Source organism: Petaurus breviceps, unplaced genomic scaffold (assembly GCF_028583685.1).
Source record: "Petaurus breviceps papuanus isolate PSGF00001 unplaced genomic scaffold, PetGlider_PUasm1.0 176, whole genome shotgun sequence".
In the NCBI taxonomy this organism is placed as follows: domain Eukaryota; kingdom Metazoa; phylum Chordata; class Mammalia; order Diprotodontia; family Petauridae; genus Petaurus; species Petaurus breviceps.
The window spans coordinates 25148104-25163390 of NW_027185771.1; the positions used below are offsets into that span (position 1 = coordinate 25148104).

General features: G+C 35.5%; 1 non-coding gene across 1 annotated transcript; it reads left to right on the plus strand.

Annotated features, from left to right (window-relative positions):
• Nucleotides 1-13925: 13925 nt before the first annotated feature.
• Nucleotides 13926-14032, plus strand: LOC138159661 (U6 spliceosomal RNA). Its single transcript, XR_011167944.1, has one exon. It is a non-coding gene; the product is annotated as a U6 spliceosomal RNA (small nuclear RNA).
• The last annotated feature ends 1255 nt before the right edge of the window (nucleotides 14033-15287 follow it).

Below are 15287 nucleotides of genomic sequence, written 5' to 3' on the forward strand. Positions count from 1 at the left end.
GAGGGCACCCATCTAATACCTCCAGAAGCTGAGAAAACCCCAGTGTTTGGGATGAAAGCTCCCCTATCTGGTGGCAGAGTCCTACTGTGGCAAAAAGCCCAGTGGTCAAGTGACTGAGGGGTAACATGACCAGGCAAAGGAAACAAAGCAGACAGAAGATTACAGCATTAGACTCCTATTTTGGGGACAAAAAGGAGCAAAGCATGGAACAGAAGGAAGACAGTGAAGTCAGAACTCCTGCACCAAAAGCTTCAAAGGAAAATACGAGCTGGTTACAAGCCATAGAGGACCTTAAGAAGCATATAAGAGAAATGGAGGAAAAATTGGGATGAGAAATGAGAATGATGCAAGAAAATTATGAAATGACAGTCAACAGCTTGACTGAGGAAAATAACACCTTAAAAAATAGACTAACTCAAATGGCAAAAGAGGCTCAAAAAGGCAATGAGGAGAAGAATGCCTTAAAATGCCAAATTTGCCAGATGGAAAAAGAATATCAAGAGCTCAATGAGGAGAATCATTGCTTCAGAATTAGACTGGAGCAAGTGGAAGCTAGTGACTTTATGAGAAATCAAGATGCTGTTAAACAGATCCAAACAAATGAAAGAATAGAAAGTAATGTGAAATATCTCATGGGAAAAACCACTACCTGGAAAATAGATCCAGGAGACATAATTTAAAAATTATTGGACTACCTGAAAGCCATGATCAAAGTAAGATCCTAGAAATCATTCTCCAGGAAGTTTTCAAACAAAACTGCCCTGATGTTTTAGAACCAGAGGGCAAAATAGGGGTTGAAAGTATCCACCGATCATGTCCTGAAAAAGATCCCCAAAAGAAAACTCCTAGGAATATTATAGCCAGGTTCCAGAATTCCCAGATTAAGGAGAGAATATTACAAGCAGCCAGGAAGAAACAATTTGAATATTGTGGAAACACAATCAGGATAATCCAGTATCTGGCAGCTTCTACATTGAGGGATTGAAGGGCTTGGAATATGATATTCCTGAGGGTCAAAGGAGCTGAGATTAAAACCTAGAGTCACCTACCCAGCAAAACTGAGTATCATGTTTCAAGGGAAACTATGGTAATTCAGTGGAATAAAGGACTTTCAAGCATTCTTGCTGAAAAAACCAGAGTTGAATAGAAAATTTGACATTTAGATACAAGAAACAAGAGAAGCATGAGAAGGTAAACAGGGAAAAGAAATCATAAGGAACTTATCAAAGTTGAACTATTAACATTCCTACATGGAAAAACAATAATTGTAACTGATGAAACTTTTCTCAGTATGAAAATAGTTGAAGGGAATAGAAATATATATGTCTATATTTGAGGGTATAAGGGCATATGAATACATATGTGAATGTGTGTATATATATGTTTACAGGTAAACATAGATAGAGGGCATAGGACCAATTTAACAGGAAGGGTGATACTTAAAAGGTGAAATTAAGAGGTGAGAGAGGAATATAATGAGAGGAGATGGGGAGAGACAGAATGGGGTAAACTATCTCATATAGAAGATGCAAGGGAAAATGGTTACAATGGAGGGGAAGAATAGGAAGGCAAAAGGGAACAGGTCAACCTTATTCCCATTGAATTTGGCTTGAGAAAGGAATGAAATACACACTAAATAGGGTATCTCACCCTCCAGGAGAGTAGGGGGGAAGGGGATAAGAGGGGGGGATGATGGAAGGTAGGGCAGGCTGGGGGGGAGGGAAGTTGAAAGCACCCACTTTTGAAAAGGGAAGAGATCAAAGCAGAGAATAGAACAAGTGGGAGGTGGGATAGGTGGGAGGGAAATATAGTCAGTCTTTTACAATATATCTACTATGTTATTGTTTTGCATTAGCCACACATATACAACCTATACTGAACTGCTTATCTTCCCAGTAAGGGTGGGTGACAAGGGAGGAAGGGAATGAATGTGGAATTCAAAGTTTTAAAATTAAATATTCAAATATATATATACTATTATTAATACTATTTTACATGTAATTGGGAAATAAGAAATACAGGCACTGGGGCATAAAGATCCACTGGAAAAGTTGAAACGGGTATGGGAGAAAATATGGGAGAGAGCAGATTGGAGGAGGGGATATCCTGTGGGACTGCTATTTTGGGGCAGTGGGTAGGGTAAAAACGGGGAGAAAATTTTTACCTCAAAATCTGGCGGAAATGAATGATGTAAATAAGAAGTTAATAAAGTATTTGAAAAAATAAAATAAAAACCCACATCCTACATCTATAAGAAGCCTTACTTCTCCTTATCCCATTCACTGTCAGTGTTTCCCTCCTGAAATTATACTTTGTATGCATCTTGTGTACAAATAGTTATTTACATATTATATGGATTAGAATGAGAGCTCATTGAGAACTGGGGCTATTTCATTTGGGTTGGAATTGGGGCTGGTATTCTTTCCCCTTAATGGAGAACCTGACATATAAGAAAATGTTCATTAAAAACTTGTTGATGATGGCAAAAGCCAAACTATAAGGGTCTGAAAAGTGATAGAATTGCTGAGCAAGTAGGAACATTGGAATGGACACTCCTTTGTTGTCATTATTTTGTTTTAAATTTTGGTAGTAATGAAAAAAAGGATAATATTATAGCCTTAGAACTTATCAAACTTCAAGGAAGCATGTTTTTTGTTTATTCTAGAAAAGCATCTTTTTTTGAGGAATGAATAAGTCAGTGGAGAGGTGGCAATGAAACAAGAAAATGAATAAGGGATATTTCCTAGAACTATGTCTCCGAGGGGAAAAGAGAGGCTAGAAATCAGCACTGCAGATCTTGATGCCTGTGGCCTTTTTAGTTAATAGTGTGAACCACATTCTGGTTGGAAACCTTCCATTTCTGAGGCTCTTTGTTCTCCTACTGGATAAAGCAGCTACTTTGTTGCCCTTGGGTCACTGAAGCAGGGGTAAGCTCTTTTAGCTTACAACAGCTTTAAACCTAGGGTTTACAGAGCTTCTTTTGTCAGTTCAATTGATTAGGTAATGAGGTAAGATGATGTTGATTAACTGAAAAGTACTTCCCTTTAATTATGGGAACAGCAAAGCTACTCGGGTCTTACTCTCTAGCAGCTTTGAGGAGTACTTTACTCTTTACTGAGCATAGAAAATACTAAAAGTCAATGTTTTTGAGGACTTTCCTCTCTAAGTAGTTTTCTCAGTCAACTGTTTATTCACCACAAAAATGAAACTTTTTTTTTCTAATTAGCTTTTTCAAATAGCAGAGCTCTCCTCCAATCAGATCAGCTCCCTACATCAAAAGCAGACTCTCTAGTCAACTGTTCTCAGCTTCTATCAACCTCTCAGTTTCACAAACTTATGTTATGTCTTCTGACTTCTGCTGTTTTTTTCATAGGCTTCTCTAGTCAGCTCCTCTGATTATTTTTTCTTGTCCTTGGCTTCTTTGGTGGCCAACTCCTGATTTTCTTATCTGTGGCTTTTAATCAGGTCTCATTTTAATCAGAGACTCTGATTTGAGGAATGAGACCCATCTCAACTTAGATGGAGAAAGATCAAATCTACATTTCTATCAGATATGAGAGGAAAAAATATTTTATAATAGCCCCACAGGCACCAAAAAGTTCTTTGATAAAGTTTATCAGAAATAAATATGAAGTCCAGAAAATAATTATACTCAAATTAGCTTCTGGGAAATAATATATGATAGAAATTTTTGCAATGATGTAATTATGTTTGAAGGGTTTACTTTCACTCTGATCTCCTCAGGATATTCTATATATATATATATATATATATGCTTTGGCCCTTTTATCTGAGAGGCCAATTTTTTTTCAGTTGTTTGTTTCCTTCTCAGCTTCCCTCTGAGTTATTTGTTTTTCTTTTAATTGCTTTTCTCTGAATTCTACTTTTTCTTCCCTTTTCAACAAAGAAAATGCTCACATGAGAATGAAGCAGTATTACCATTTACATATATACACATACCTACATACATTCACTCATCTCTCAGCTAACTTGATCACAATTGGGCAATAATGTATACATATAAACAAATAAGTGTGTGTGTGTGTGTGTGTGTGTGTGTGTGTGTGATTCTGTAAGACTCTAAGTTGAAGACTAGGTCCTGATTTGCTTTGGCAGTAGTCTAGTAGTAGTCTAACCAGTAATTCTCTCTTCCAAAGAAATCATTGACAGAGTTCAAATGTATATATTTTAATGAATTTAAGATATAGGAAAATGAGAAAGGTAACTGGATTTTATGGTTGCATATCTGTTATAGAGGATAAAGAACTAGAGAAATTCTACAAAGTAGCAGGGTTCTGCATAATTAGCAAATTATGGAATTCACCCTAGATTCTTTAAGTCTATGCCCTTGTAGTCTGTGTCAAACTGGGAAGATTTTGAGTAAGGACAGATTATCTGAATGTCTTGTGAGGTTCAATACCAATTGATTGGTTTGGGTTTGTTGTTTTTTTCATTGTTTTTTTTTTTCTGTTTTGGCACAGTGATTCATAAAGAACTATGTATTGATATGTAGAGGATTTTTTTTTAATGTGAGTATACAGAAAAAGTACCAAATTCAATTTGACTTTTACTAATTACCCACAATGTACAAGGCAATAGGATTGATTCAATGGATATAAAGACAAAAAGAAAGCAATCCCAGTCTGTTCTCAAGGAGCTTGCTTTGCTGGAGGCAGGAGGTAGGAGTAGGGGAACAGGAAGAGATACAAAATGTACACAAATTAGCAAATGCAAATTAATGCAGAGGAATTTCAAGACTGAGAAAAGGATGATATCAGGGGGATCAGGAAAAATCTTATGTTGGTGGTGCCACCTGAATTGAGCTTTGAAAGAAAGTAAAGATTCTATAAAGAGAAGGGAAAGAGAGAATATGTTTCAGAAAGGAGGATGAAGGCGGTTATTTTTCCAGAATGATCCTCTCCAATATTTAATCAGACTCTATTTATGACTCTTATTAGATTGCAAGCTCCTTGAGGGAACAAGGACTATCTTTTGCCTCTTTTTGAACCCCAGGGGTTAGCACAGTGCCCTGTAGCACATAGTCACTACTTAATAAATGTTTATTGATGGATTGATGGACTCTGCCTCTTTGGTTAGGAACTTTAACCCCTTATGGACAATGAGAGATTCTAGCCCAGAATATGGGAGATGATAGTATTAGTGTATTCTGCATGAATACAGAATACACCTAGAGTACTTTGTTTTACTCTGGGTACCACATGGTTTTGAAGGATAATGAGAAATGAGAGAGCATCTGAAAAAGATCAACCAGGATGGGAACAGGTGTGGAGAACATACTGTATAAAGATATGTTAAAGAAATGACATTTTTTCTGCCCTGGAGAATAGAAGACCTGGAAGGAGCTGGTGATTGTCTTCAAATATTTCAGAGGGTTGTAACATGGAAACAAGATTAGACTTGAACTACTTCACTTCAGGTCAGAACTAGAAACAATGGGTGGAGAAGCATTTAGGTAACACTTTAATTTTTTATCATCACTTTACAGACAAAGAAATGGTACTTCAAAGAAACTAAGTGATTTTCCCATGATCACTCTGCTAGAAGGTATCAGTACTGGTCTTTGCAAGTCTGACACCTTATGCATTACATTATAAGGAAAGTTTAGGCTTATTATGAGGAGAGGAGCAGAGATGGGGAAAAGGGAGGATTTTGTAAATATCAGAGCTATTCAAAATGGAATAGACTACTTTGGGATATAACGGGTTTCTCCTTCACTACATCTTCAGGCAAAGGCCAGATGATTATTGTTAGAAACATTAGAGAGATTGTTGTTCAGTTACAAGATTGGAACAAGTGAACTCTAAATTCCTTTCAGTTTAAAGATTTTTTTTAATTCTGTAATTACAACACAATTCCCTCCTAGAGTGAAGTCATATCTTCATTTATGGCACAGAAGAGCAAACAGGTATGTTGCTGGCAACCTAGAAGTGACCATTACATTTACCCATAAGAGTTTTGATTTTTTAGAATCATGCAGAAGTATACCTGTCATGGGATTGAGAGAAAGAAAGTCCTTTTAGGTACAGTTAAGTAGTCTGAACTCTGAATTAACTGAGAGTAATAGTTATATACCCATTGTCTATTACTATTTCAACAGAGATATTTTGAAGTTAGTACACTTGAAAATTTCTCCAAGATGTCAAATAGTCCACATTTGAAAAGAACATGTCTTGCTTCATTCTCCATTCAGCAAGAGTCACAACCTGGTACTTTCCTTAGATGACAATTTAGATGTCAATCTCTGCTGCACTAAAACAGTGGCCCTGGAGTTTTAGTTCTACTTAAGTCGGGCTTCCAAATATAATAAAAAAAATATAGCTGTGAAATCTGAAACCTCTTAGTAATTCTACTGGCTCACGGCAGGACCACTTGAAAAGCCACTCAATATAAGAAGAAAATAAGATGTGCAAATTTCAGAAAGCATTGTCAAAAATGAAGCTGGAAGGGGCAAAAATATTGTTTTCTACCACTTCATTCTTAACCCTTTGGAATCCAAGTAAGAGTAAATGTTATTTGCAGCTTTAGTTATAATAAACAGCTACCAGCTTTTCTTGCTGTTCAACAATTTAGGTAAACAATCTGGCATTTACACTATAGTGTAAATAGTGGCCACTAACTACCAAGTGATTTCAGGTTCTGATCTAGAACACTGATATAATTTTCCTACTTAACATCTACAAAGGTCAAATCTAGTTGGGTAATAAGGAAAATAATAGAATATTAAGTATTGAAAGAGATATAATAGATCAACTAGCCCAACCCACTCTATTTACAGATGAGAAAAATGGGGTTTAGAGGCTGAAGGTGACTTTTTCATCACCACGTAGAGAATTAGAGGCAAAGTTTGGATTACATCCATGGTAACTCACTTACAGTCAACTACTCTCTCTACTGTATGATTTATTTTCCTATATGGTATCAGGTAAAAAACAGAGAATGGCAGTCAGCATGAAGTAGATAAATTTGAGGTTGATAATATTGCAAGTCACTTAAGCTTGTTTGTCTCAGTTCCTCATCTGTAAAGTGAATTGAAGAAGGACATGGTAAACCATTCTGGTATCTTTGCAGAGAAAAACCCAAAAGGGTTTGAGTTGAGCATGACTAAAAAGAAATGAAAAATGTATACTTGTAAAGTCAAGCATAAGCAGTTTTCCAGAGGACTGCTGCTATGAATAGCTCTGGAGTTCAGATCACATAGTATAGTGAACTCTCTATTTATTCAGCAGTAAATGAAAGCAAAACATTCACAGAAACAAAAATACAGCATTCACAATATTATAACATAACAATTTATCACTAACGTGGCCACATAGTTTTCACCAAAGTGGTCACATAATTTTAAACAAAAGATAGCACTCAGTAAGCCTTTAACTCAATCATCCTTAAGGAGTAATCCTCATGAAGTGATACAAAGTAAAAAGGTCAAAGTTCTCCACCCCCTATGTCACACTGTCTTAATCTCTCAGTCAAAAAGTATTCTTTCTTCTTGCCTGGAAATTAGTTTCCAGTCATCCTTAACTCAATAATCGTAAAGAGGTACAAGGTACAGAGTACAAGGTTCTCCCACCCCTAGGCCACGGTAAATCATGATCTTCTCAGCATTAAGTACCCAAGGAGAGGTCTTTTCATCTAGGCTCGAAGCTGGCTCTCAGATTCCATGGTTTCTATACCACAATCCAAGCTTTCATCTGAATTTACTCAACTGTCACCTGGATTCAAAAGTGGGCAGCTCTCAGCCCCTCATCCAGCTCCTCATCCAGTTCCAATGGTTCATCTATTTTATTGGTATTTTTTTTTCATAAAAACAATTTTTACTTTTATTAGTTCAATGGTTTTCTTACTTTCAATTTTATTAATCTCTCCTTTGATTTTTTAGCGTTTCCAATTTGTTGTTTAAAAGGGGATTTTTTAATGTGTTCTTTTTCTGGTTGTTTTGGTTGCATTCCCAATTCATTGATTTGTTGTGGGGTTTTTTCCCTCTATTTTATTGATGTAAGCAAATAGAGACATATATTTTCCCCTAAGTAATATTTGGCTGCATGCCATAAATTTTGGTATGTTGTCTCATTGTTTTCATTTTCTCCAGTGAAATTTTCCTTTCTCTAATTTGTTCTTTGACCCACTTTCTTATGGTTACATTATTTAATTTCCTATTAATTTTTAATCTCTCCATTGTCTATGATTGAATATAATTTTTATTGCATTATGATCTGAAAAGCATGCATTTAGTATTTCTGCTTTTCTGCATTCAGTTATGAGGTTTTTCTCTCCAAATACATGGTCAACTTTTGTGTAGGTTCCATGTACTGCCAAGAAAAATCTATATTCCTTTATTTTTCCCATACAATTTTCTCCAGAGATCTATTGTACCTAACTTTTCCAGAATTTTATTTACCTCCTTAACTTCTTTCTTGTTTATTTTTTGGTTAGATTTATATAATTCTGAGAGGGTAAAGTCCTCCACTAGTATAGTTTTATTGTTTATTTCCTCCTGTAACTAATTTACCTTCTGCTTCAAAAATTTAATGTTGGAGCATTTGGTCCACGTATATTTAGTATTAATATGACTTTACTTTCTATGGTACTTTTCAGCAAGATATACTTTCCATCCTTGTCTCATTTAATTAGATGAATTTTTGCTTTTGCTTTGTCAGAGATCATTTCTACTACCCCTGCTTCCTTTGCTTTAGCTAAAGCATAATAGATTCTGCTCTAGACTCTTACCTTTACCCTCTATGTATCTCTGTTTAAAATACATTTCAAATATATTTTCAAATACAACATATTGTAGCCTTCTGATTTTTAATCCATTATGCTATCTGCTTCTGTTTTGTGGGTGAGTTCATCCCATTCACATTCACAGTTATGACAACTGTGTATTTCCCTCCATGTTATTTTTCCCTTTTTTTATTTCCCCCTCTATCTTACCCCCCACCCACTCTTTCCCTCCTCACAAGTGTTTTACTTTTGATCACTCCCATCCCCAATCTACTTTCCCTTTAATAGCTCCATTCCACTTTCTATTATCTCTTTCCTTTTCACTTCCTTATAGGGTAGGATAAATTTCTGTATCAAACTGTGCATGTATGTTATTACCCTCTGTATAATGGTAATGGGGATTTGAAGATCTTCCCTGCCCCTTGTAATGGCAAGCAAACAAGTATTTAACACCTTGTTTCAGTTGGCCTTTGCGCTTGATCATATCAAGTCTTTGTTAAGAAACAGAACTTGTGAAACCCACAGTGGAAGGTGCTTGCTAAAGACAGGAACAGGGAGGAGCTAATGACCAGAGGAAAACTGAACACAGGCTGAAAGAGAGCCAGAACTTCTGGGAACAAGCAGCGTGGAGGTTGAGCAGTTAGCATGAGTGTGAGAGGGGCATTTTTGCTTAAGGGAGCCTGTTTTGTTTTGAAGGCCTGATCAAGGGAAGGTTTATGAAGGCTTGGGAATGTTGGTGTTAGCTGCATTGGTTATGTGTACCAACTTTGTGGTCACTATGATGAATTTGGCTTTCTGGTTTTGGGATTCAACTTTCTTCTATTTGCATAAATGCTTTGATTCTGTCCTCCATGTGGAGATGCTGTTACATTTTGTGATTCACAACTACACCAGCCTATTCATAGTTGCCATGGGTGCTGTGAATATCGCATTGGCCTTATACCCTTTCTGAGCTAATTTTGATGACAGTAAGCTTTGCCTGCCACCCCCAGTCCACCCCTGTCTTCTCCTCCATTATAACAGCTCCTTCATGACTCTTTTATGTGGGATAATTTACTCCATTCAATTCCCCCTCCCCTCCTTCTTCCAGTTCATTTTTTTCTCACCTCTTTATTTTGTCACCTTTTGTCAAAGTCACCTTATTTCCATACTCTCTGTCTACATATATTCCTTCCAATTGCTCTTACAGTAATAAAGCTCTTAAGAGTTACAAATAATATTTTGCCATATGGGAATATAAACAGTTTAACTTTACTGAATTACTTATGTTTTCTCTTTCTTGTTTCTTGCTTTGCATTTTTATGTTTCATTTGAGTCTTGTATTCAGAGGTAATTTCATTCAGTTATGATTGTTTAATTAGGAATGTTTGAAAATCCCCTATTTTGTTAAATTTTCACTTTTTTCCCCCCTGGAAGATTATGTTCAGTGTCTCTGGGTAGATGAGTCTTAGTTTTAATCCTAACTCCTTTGCCCTCCTGTATATGATATTCCAACCTTCCAGTTCTTTAATGTGGAAGCTGCCAAATCCTGTGTAATCCTGACTTTAGTGCCACAATATTTGAATTGTTTCTTTTTGGCTGCTTCTGGTACTTCCTCCTTCCTTTGTGAGATCTGTGACATTCCTGGGAGTTTTTATTTTGGGATATCTTTCAGGTGGTGATCAATTTCTACTTTGCCCTCTGGTTCTCATATATCAGAGCAGTTTTCTTGACAAATTTTGTCCAGGCTTTATTAATTTTTTTCTGGGGGGGGGGATTATAGTTTTCAGGTAGTCCAATGAAGTCTTATGTTATCTCTCCTGGATCTATTTTCTCAGTCAGTTGTTTTTTTCCAATGAGATTTTTTTTTCCTTTTTTTGTTTGCTTTTATTTTGTTTTAATGTACCTTGATGTCTCATAGAGTCTTTAGGTACCATTTGCTCAATTCTAATTTTTAAAGAATAATTCTCTTCAATGAGCTTTTGTACTTCCTTTTCCATTCAGCCAATCTATGTTTTAAGGAGTTATTTTCCACAACACATTTTTGTGTATCTTTTTACATGACTTTTTTTCATGATTCTGCATGAAATTACATTACTCTAATTTCTTTTCCCAATTTTTCTTCTACTTCTCTGATTTGATTCTTAAAACCCTTTTAAATCTCTTTTAAACCTCTACTTTTTGGGTCTGAGACAAAATTATATATTTCTTTTAGGTTTCTTCACATGTAGTCATTTTGACAGTATTGCCCTCTTCTAAGTTTATGCCTTGATCCTCCCTGGCACCATAGTAACTCTCTACACTCAAGTTCTCTTTTTTGGTTGTTTTTTGATCATTTTTTCTTCTTTTTTTGTGACTTGGAGGTTTGTTTTTTGTTGGGTTTTTTTTTTTTTTTTTTTGCAAGAATAGGGCTCTGGTCCTATACTGTCCCAAGTTTTTTGTACTGGGACTCACAGTCTTACTACTGGTTTTCACTGGGCTTCAGAAGGACTTAGCTACTTGCTTCCACTAGAGGGTACACTTCCTTTTGATTTGTACTGGGGAATGGGGCCTCTCTGTTGGCCTTTCCTAGTATGGGGTTTAGTTGCTGGCCTGCCCCAGCAGAGGAGCCTTGCTATGGGCCCCCTGCTGTTAGGCTGGCTGCTGCTGCTCTAAGACCTTATTCCACTCACAAACCAGTGAAACTGACCTTTCCTGACTTGCTAGTAAGCTGCTTCCTTGTTACTTCAATTAATTTTGAGGCAATTTTCTAGTTATTTGGAGGGGAATTTGGGAGGGTTTCAGATGGTTCCTTCCTCACTCTGACAACTTAGCACCAGAAGTTTGGTCAAAAAAATCTTTTTTAAAACAATAAAAATTTAAATATTTAAAATATGAGGTTTACCATGTACAAAAAAAAGAATATGTTTAATTTTATTTGTTATATAACAATTACCTTACATTAAGTAAAATCCAATATGATATTTGTTTCAGTAGGTTGGGTAAAGAATTTACATGAAACTCAGTTTGATGTGACAAATGTTTCTGAAGTTCCCTTTACATGCAGAACTCTCTGTTAGGACCTGGTGATAGTATTCTTCCTTTCCACACCCCCCCCCCCCCCAAATAAAAAAAAAGTATTTTCCATGGCCTCAAAGAGAAATCAATGTGATCATTGGGTGACAGGGTTGAATGATATTTAACCCATAACTGGCACCCTCTCCCCTCTCATATGTCTGCCTTGGTATAAGCTAAGGAGTTATCTCAAAATGTATCACAAAATTCTTATTTCAGTTTAAAGCTATAATAGCTTTAAAAGCAGCTATAATTGGGGGCGGATAGGTGGCACAGTGAGTAAAGCCGGCCCCAGAGTCGGGAGGACCTGAGTTTGGTTCCAGCCTCAGACACTTAACACAAAACACTAGCCGTGTAACCTTGGGCAAGTTACTTAACCCCAATTGCCCTCCAAAAGGCCAAAAAAAAAAAGGCAGCTATAATAACTGAAAATTGCACTGAGATTTTTGGGACATTTTGTATTATTCTTTGTCTTGTTCTCCCTTCCCCCAATATAAACTGGGAGTTCATAGAATATTGTTTGTGTCTAGGTGTCCTGATCTTCTTTAAGCACTCAAGGTAACAAAAGTATAGCAAGCTGAAAACCATCTACATTTTGCCCCATAGAAAATAGAAAATATATAAATAAATAAATGGGAAAAAAAAGAAAAGAGGACCTCAAACTTAAAATTAATATAATCACTAATTATATTCCCTCTCTAATAGGTCACCCATTTTCAAAAGGACATACAAGGTCTCCCATATAGCCAACTCCAAGTATAATCCTTACATTCTTCCTCTATGAGGAACATTCATTGGATCTGATAAACAGGCAACACCTCAACATAAATTGTGAACATAATAGCCCACATTAATAACAAGAAAAATGGAAATCATTTGATAATAGTAATACAGAAAAAGGGATTTATTTTTACAAAGTTTAACACACATTTCTCACAAAAATTCTAGAGAGTACAGAAAGGGGCAGGGGGAAGGGTGTCTTTCCTTACTACAATAAACAGTATTTACTTAAAAGTAGGAGCCAACATTCCATATGAAACAAACCTGGGATCTTTCTAAGAAAATCATGGTTACAGAAAGCAAGTCCATAATTACCATGACTATTTGGGACAATGTAAGAAACTTTAACTATACTAATAAAAAAAAGAAGATATTTAGAGACTTAGCATAGGTAAAGAGGAAACAAAATTATTAATACTACTTTTTGCTAATGATAGGATAATTTATATAAAGAACCCTAGAGAATCAGTAAAAAAAACTAATAGAAACAATAACTTCATCCAAGTTGTAGAATATAAAGTAAAACACCATAACCAGTCGATATTTCTGAATACATATTCAACAGGAAGGCATAGGTAAAATTCATTCAAAATAACTAGAGAATCTATAAAACATTTGGAGTTTAGCTAGCAAGACAAGGAAACCATATCAATTAAACTTTAATATATTCTTTAAAGAAATAAAAATAAGCCTAAATAATGGGACATTATCTGGGAGACTCGATGGGATTCAAATATTAATAATAACATGTAGATGATACAATAAAAATGACAATACAACTAAATAATACACCAATTTGGTGTTATTTATATCAAACACCAATAGATTAATTGAGAGAGCTAGGGGGAAACATAACAATTAAAAAATTCCATAGGAACCAACAGCAAAAATCTTGAGGGAAATAATTTTTAAAATTGATAAAAAAGACAATGTTAGCAATATAGATCTTAAATTAACCTACAAGTCAATAGCCATCAAGCTGATAATAGAGAGGTTGTTCACTACACAACATAGATGACACCACATACACAAGTAAACAGAAATAGCAGCATGTTGTTTCAAAAAAATGGTGTAAGAGCTCACTATTTGACAAAACCCTGCTAGTAAAACTTGAAGACAGCCTGGCAGAAATTAGGTATTGCTCAATACCTTTGATCAAATACTAAGATAAGCTCCCAATAAATACATGGCTTAAAAAAAGAAAGGCCAAATCATACACAAATTAGTGGAGCAATGAAGACAGTAGTTTTCAAATCTATGGAGAAGGGAATAGCTCATGACAAAATGAGGAATAAAAGTCATAGGATAGACAATTTTATTGCATGTTACTTTTTCCTACAAACAAAATCAATGCAGTTAAAATAAGAAAAGAATTGCTCGCTTCTGCAGCACATACACTAAAATCGGAAAGATACAGAGAAGATTAGTATGGCCCCTATGCAAGCATGACACACAAATTCTTTAAGCATTCCATAATTTTGAACTGGGGAACTGAATCTTGTAAACTCAAAGTAAATGAACAAATTAACAAAGACAAAAAAAAATAAGGGAAACAGCTAGACAGCTTTAAAAAATAGCAGCAACAACAAACTATTTGCAACAAGATTCTCTGACATAGTTTCATTCCCAGTTCCATATATAAAGAACCAATTCAAACTTATAAGAACAAGAGTCATTCCATAATAGATAAATGGATAAATAATATGAAAAGGTAGATTTTCAAAGAAATTTTTAATTATTAGCAAGTAGGGTGGTATAAGGCTTTAGTTCCTAATGTTTAGAAGGTTGAAGATGGTGATCCCTCATGCTTGGGAATTCTAAGCTACAGCATAGGGCTAAAACTAATCTGGTTCTGGAACTGCCTTTGCTCCAGTGTATTGAGCTTTCATAAAAGAATTACTAGGCTGCTTGAGGAGAAAACTGACTCAGGTCAGAATGGAGTGTGACAAATCTTCTGTGCCAATCAGCAGTATGATTGAAGCAATGAATGGCAGCTGCATTTCCATCCTTTGTGAGGAGACTTAGAGAAAGAAAAAAATAGGAGGAAGGAAGCAAGGAAAAGGGGAAGGGAAAAAAGGTAGTGAGTGAAAGAGACAAGATAAAGGGAAGGAGAAAAGAGGAAGGAAAGAAGGAAATCTAAATTATCAACAATCATATGAAATCCTCTAAACCACTAACAATTTTTAAAAATTCAGATTTTAAAAACTCTATGGTTCCAATTGACACACATCAAATTAACAAAGAGGACTAAAAAAATGACTAAAGTTGGAAGTGAGTTCAATAATGAACTACTGGTGAAACTCTGAATTGGCCAAGTCAGGAAACAATTTACAACTATGCCCCAAATAGTATATTGTGTAAACTTTTATCAAAGAATAATATCATTATTACATCTATACAATATAGTATGATGAAAGAAAGAGGAAAAACCCTTAAGAAAACATTTTAAAACAACTCTTTTTTTTTTCAAGTAGCAAAGACCTGGAAACTAATCAAGGATCTATGATGATACCCACTTCCTGACAAAGGTATGACAGCATCAAAACAGATAATGAGACATAAATTTTTGGACATGGACAATGTGAGAGTTTTTTTTGCTTTTTTATATATATATATATATGTTACAAAGGTTTCATTTGTCAGTGTTACTGTTGTTTTAATGGGGCAGAGAGTTGCTAGGGAGGGAAGGGTTAAGACTAGGTTTTCCCTTTAATCCCAACACCCCACCCATTTTT